Source organism: Microtus ochrogaster, linkage group LG7_11 (assembly GCF_000317375.1).
Source record: "Microtus ochrogaster isolate Prairie Vole_2 linkage group LG7_11, MicOch1.0, whole genome shotgun sequence".
NCBI lineage: Eukaryota > Metazoa > Chordata > Mammalia > Rodentia > Cricetidae > Microtus > Microtus ochrogaster.
The window spans coordinates 15,493,760-15,499,940 of NC_022032.1; the positions used below are offsets into that span (position 1 = coordinate 15,493,760).

Sequence of the window (6,181 nt, forward strand, 5' to 3'; positions counted from 1 at the left end):
ATCGGGGGAGGGGGAGGGAAATGGGAGGCGGTGGCGGGGAGGAGGCAGAAATCCTCAATAAATAAATAAATTTTAAAAAAAAACTGTCTCTAAAAACAAGCAAAAAAAAGTTTAACCAGCCTGGTCTACAGAGCTAGTTTCAGGACAGGCTCCAAAGCCACAGAGAAACCCTGTCTCAAAAAACAAAAACAAAACAAAACAAAAAAAAGAAGTTTAATCTATTACTATGTAGGAAATTAATTTGAGAAAATTGTAAACTATAGATTCAGACAACAAGAAAACACTTGTACCAGCAATTCATATAAAACTAATATCTGATAATAAAAAACCTGCAAACGGACCATTAGCGACATAGAACTCATCATTCCCAGAGCCACAGATCTGGAAGACTTTCCATCCTAAAGACTTAAATTGTTCTTGGATTTTATTTTTATTTTGTTTTGATGTATATATAACACATGGTTTCTTTGTATGTACATGATTTCGACTGCATTGATAAATTCACCTGAACAAGAAACAACAAAGTCGGGAGAATAAGCATGTTCTGGTCATCGTAAGATCTGCAACCATTTGGGCTGTTACATAGAAATCCCTAAAGACATGTTCTCTGAATAGTCCATGTGGATGGCCCATCCCATCACATGTGCATTCGTAGAATTCTGTAGGCTTTGACAATTTCTTTTTGAGATGGAGACTCGTGTGTAACCCAGACTGGCCATGCTTTCTTACTTTGCAGCCAACCCTGGTCTTGAACAACCCCAGTCTTAACTGCATCTACCTCCCCAGGGCATGCATCACCAGACCTGCCTCTAGTCATGATCTAACCAAACACACATGCTTCATTGTCACGTAGCTATGGGATAACGGTGAGGATGCTGTCTCTTTCCAAGCCTAATGCTATTACAAATACTTGATTGTGGATCATTCAGGTTCCTTGCTATCACAATTCCACCTCTTTGGATAACATAAAAATGCCAGCTAGGGGGCTAGAGAGAGGACTCAGTGGCTAAGAGCACTTGCTCTTTTTCCGGAGGACCTTAGCTCAACTCTCAATGCCCCCAATGCTGGCTCACAACCCTCTATAACTCCAACTGCAGCAGATCTGACACTCCTCTGACCTCCATGGACATCAGGCATGCTTGCAATGCACATTCATGCATTCAGGCTGAACGTTCATACACATAAAATAAACTTTAAAATATTTAGTGCAAGCTAAAAGGTTTCTGCAAAGGCATCGCTAAATATTGACTTGTTGGCTCTATTGATAGCACAGAACACCATTACAATACCATCACTGAATTCAAATGCTCACAGACTATACAGACATACTGATAATAACCTACAAGTTAAAAGGTTTCTTCCAAAATACTAGGGAAGCATAGATCTTTGTTGACATCACTGACAAAAATCATAGATGGGATCAGATGGAGGTTTGTTTATTCGTTGATTAGTTTTTTTTTGAGACTGGGTTTCTCTGTGCAGCTCTGGCTGTCCTAGAACTCTGTCGGTAGACCAGGCTGGCCTTGAACTCAGAGATCCACCCGCCTCTGCCTCCCGGGGTGTTTGGGTGCTGGGATTAAAGGTGTGTGCTACCACTGTTACGAACGACCTAGATTTGGACTGTCAAATCACTCTCTTTAGTTTCAGGGTAGGGCAAGGGCAAGAAACATCAAGTTTCCAGACACATTCTAAGAGTTTCATTATATTCAACCCAAGTTTTAGGATAATTGCAGGATTTCTAGGAGAAAAATCAGTGACTAAGTGGATAATCTATGATTTCAAGATTCCTCGGGCCCAGAGAACCAGAAAAACTCTCACCCAAGATTTACGTAAACTTTCTCCAAATGTTCTGATTGAGTAAAGGTGCTTACAAAGGGCCCCAGAAGAACGCTAGCTCCCCTGGAGCTGGAGTTACAGGCACTTGTGAGCTTCCTGATGTGGGTTCTGAAAACTAAACATGGGTCCTCTAGAAGAAGCAGACTGTGCCATTTCCCCAACCCCAAGAATGTCCTAAGGACATTCACACTTGACAATTTCTCATTGCCACATGCAAAAAGACTGCACAACAGTAGCTATTCCAGAGGACTGAATTTGTAGGGACAGATTTAAAAAGAATCTAACTCAGAGTTCCAGAAGGAACAACAGCCATATGTGTCTCATAAACAATGATTTAGAACTACTAACATTCCATTTTGAGAAAAACCAGCATGTTTGACAACACTGAAGTAGACTTCTGTAAGTCAACACAACTATTTAAATGTGTTTATAGGGCAAATATAAATTGAGGAAAAATATCTGCAATATAAACAGATGTATGCCAACAACCTGAAAGAGGCTTTTATGAGTAGAAAAATACCAATATCCCAAGAGGAAAAAATCTAATTGAATTAAAAAGAAATAAAACTAGCCAGGCATAGTGTCACACACCTTTAAGCCCCACATTCAGGAGGCAGAGGCAAGCAGATCTTTGAGTTCGCCGTCAGCCTGGTCTACAGGAGGCGTTCCAAGACAGAGCTACACAGAGAAACTCTAAAGAAAAAAAGAAAAACTAGGAAGGAGCATAGGTGACATGCTTGATAACATTTGCAGTCACAAAAATGGAAAGTTAAATACTGAGATAGCACTGTTCACCTATAAAGCTGACAATAAGACTTCCTTTTAAGGAAAATTAACCTGTGTTTAAAAGAGCTTAGTTTGACTAAATAGTTCTGGAAACCAAACATCAATGTTTTTACAAGAAACTTTGAATCACCAATTGTGATTTCCAAGGACATTAGACTAAAGACACATAACTTGCATACAAAATAATTAAAAAAGATAAATGTTGCAATAGCATATCTAATAACAGTAACTGCAAATGAAAAGTTCAGCTTGTAAGGCAAGGTCAAGTAAACTAACACATCTATAGAATATACTGTAACAAAAAACTAAGATGTTGCAGGCTTAATACAATGGAGGACTTTTAATAATATTTTACAAAGGACAAAAGATGGTGGGGTTGACTCTTTTCTGAATGTACAAAACTGTACACATCAGCCATTCATTCCTTTTGAAGTCAGAGAAAATGCAGTCACTAAATAACATGCTTCTTCAAACACTTAATCCTAATAACTCAAATTTAGTTCCAAAGAATTCTACTCAAAAACTGACCCAGAATTTCATAATCCTACTAATCACTACAAAGATTGTCCTTGAATTTCTAACAGTTAATTAAAAGACACAAACCTCTTCCAAACACTATTTTTTTCCACATAAATATAGTTTTAAAAGGAACAGGTGGGGGCTGGAGCGATGGCTTGGTGATTAGAACTGGCTGTTTTTCTAGAGGACCTGGGTTCCACTCCCAGCTCCCACACAGCTGCTCACAACTGTAACTCCAGTTCCATAGGATCTGATAGGGTTTCTCTGGCCTTCTTGGGCACCAGACATGCTTGAGATACAGACATACATGCAGGCAAAACATCCATACACATTTTTTTTTTTATTTTTCGAGACAGGGTTTCTCCGTAGCTTTTGGTTCCTGTCCTGGAACTAGCTCTTGTAGACCAGGCTGGCCTCGAACTCACAGAGATCCGCCTGCCTCTGCCTCCCTAATGCTGGGATTAAAGGAGTGCACCACCACCACCCGGTTCCACACACATTTTTTTAAAAAAGCTTAAATGTATATGCTTACTACAGATATGACCTATTAAATCTGAAATCACTGTCATAAATTAGAGATTAACTGAGACAATTAAAAAGGGGGGACAGGGAGAGTGGAGGGCAGACATCTGTGGTAATCCAGGTGCTTGTTATATATGCAAAACTCTTGGCTCCATCCATCCCACAAGGGGTGGGCGCACGTTGGTAGCGTGGCACAGGTGGGGAAAATCAACACAACTTTAATTATTTTAAACTAAATCCTATGCTTTTTTTTTTAAAAAAAGGGTGAGAATAGGGGTTTGTTTTATTTTGCTTGCATAACTTTTCTTATGGAATAGAATTCTTCAGAAATGAATCTGTAAACAGTTTAAACACACCCACGCAACAGAATCTAGATTGCCCTGAAGGAACTGATGGAGAGAACGGGAAATGATGAATTATTTAAATTGATAACCTATTTGTAAAGCATTCCTTATGGAGGTCATAGGTTCAGGGGAACACGACCCCGCCTCTTTGCCTTCCAAGTTGTCTCCAGATCCCCGGAGTCCACCCCCAACGCGCTGTGATTTGATACCGTGATTGAACTCCAGTCACCTGGCAAAACATGAAAGCTCTCTTTCCTCCCGTTTTGCCTAAGACTCTGGTTTTGGAAAAACAAAATACACTGGATTTCCTTTCCTAGAACACTGACAATTTAAAAATAGCATTTTGCAAAAACGGGTACCACTATGCAAGTTGAGTTTTGAAAACTTAAATTCGTCAATATTACAAAAGTGAATAAATGACCCTCGTAGAGGACCCCAAAGATCTCAGATAGTTCTAGCTAAGTCCCCTATTGGGTAGTCATTAAGATGACCAGAAGGAGGGTTTTCCCAAAGAGCTTGTAAATACCCGCGGGCTGCAGGGACTAACCCCGCATAAGGACCTGGAGAACTGCAGCAATTCCCTTTCTCCCATATTTTCTGAACCGACTGCTCAAACTGGGAATGGGCCCCGGCAAGTCGCCCAGCCGGAAGCTTGAGGCTGCCAAGCCCAAAGCCGGGTCCGGCGCCTGGTGGGTGGCTTTCGGCCGAGGGTGCAAACTTTTGACAGTTCGCCGGATCTACTGTAGACCCACCATCTCGGTCACTTTCAAGGTGACAGCAACCGCAACCCCGCTGTCCTGCAGGAGCTGCGCTGGCCCCACGTGAGCCCAGCCTCCCCACTCACTCCACCAACTTAAAAAAAACCCCGAGGACACCCACCCACTCCCCCCCACCCCGAAAGCCAGTCCGGTCACCGTGAGTGAGTTGCAGTCGCCGCGTCTGAGCTCCACGTTCTCCCGAGGTCCCCACCGCGGCCGGGATGGACTGCGGAATGGGATCCACTCCGCGCTTCCCCGCAGAGGCTGGAAGCCAGCCCTGAGCCCTCTTCTGGGAGCCACCGCTTGGAGCTGGGCTCCCTCCGCACCCTGGGCGGGTCCAGCCCGAGAGGTTGTATACACTTGGGGCTCGCAGCTCGACCCCGATTCGCACCCGTACCCCGGTGGCGACAGCGGCCAGGCGGGAACCGAGAACCAGGCGCCCCGGAGCCTCAGCCTCCCCGCCCTGGGCCACCAGGGGGAGGAGCGAAGGCGGAGAGTCCGGAGCTGGGCAGCCTCGCCCCTCGCCCGCGGCGGCTCCAGGAGCCCAGACAAAGGCCGGCCAGGTGGGGGAACAGGGGGCGGCACCCCAAGAAACTAACCTGAGAGAAGTGCCGGGGTTCCTAGGGGCACCAAGACTCCCACGGAGCTCCACTGCGCTCGCCCGCCCGGGCTGGCTCCAAGGCTGTAGGTCTACTTGCCGGAAGCCCCGGGCGTAGGTCCCGGAGGGCGCTGCACCTGTTGCCACGTGGGTCGCGGTGCGGTGGCTGCTGACTGCGCACCTGGCTACACCGCGCGTCCCCAGACCACTCACGCCCCGCGGACGAGCCAAGCTCTGCTGTGCCCAGCTTTAAGGCCGCAGGATCGGCCAGGCTAGCCAGAGAGAGGATCCGCTCCTCCTAGGTGTCCTCGCAGCCTGAGTTCCCCGTCCTCTTGCTTCTCGTGGGCCACGGACTGCTTTGGGGTTGCGAGGTGGGAAAGTTGCCCGAGTTATCAGCGCAGGGGCTTGTAAGGAACGTGCACGGATTGCTCTCTGGACGAGTCCCACCTGCGCTCCACGTCCCAGACTTTCGAGCAGATTATTAGCGAGCACCTATTAAACATTAAGGAAAGGAGACTCCAGCTGTTAGGTATTCAGATAAAAAATGGGAAGGTAGTGGGACTCGGAGTAGATCTGACCTCTTTAAAGACAAGGTCCTTGTTCTGGGACGAACTGAAGAAGTTTTAGCCCCAAGTAGGCATATTTTAATACAAACTTTTCCTTAAGAGTGATAGTCCTCCCGTGAGAGGTAAAAAACATTTCTGAGCCGGGCGGTGGTGGCGCACGCCTTTAATCCCAGCACTCGAGAGGCAGAGGCAGGCAGATCTCTGGGAGTTAGAGGCCAGCCTGGTCTACAAGAGCTAGTTCCAGGACAGGCA

General features: G+C 45.7%; 1 protein-coding gene across 1 annotated transcript in view; it reads right to left on the minus strand.

The window, feature by feature from the left end:
* Mtus1 (microtubule associated scaffold protein 1) overlaps window positions 1-5,201 on the minus strand; it is a 134,442-nt gene extending 129,241 nt beyond the window's left edge. The window contains exon 1 of the mRNA XM_005362548.3: window positions 4,922-5,201. The gene's annotated coding sequence lies outside the window, so the exon portion shown is untranslated. The remainder of the gene's footprint in view (window positions 1-4,921) is intronic.
* Between the last annotated feature and the right edge of the window lie 980 nt (window positions 5,202-6,181).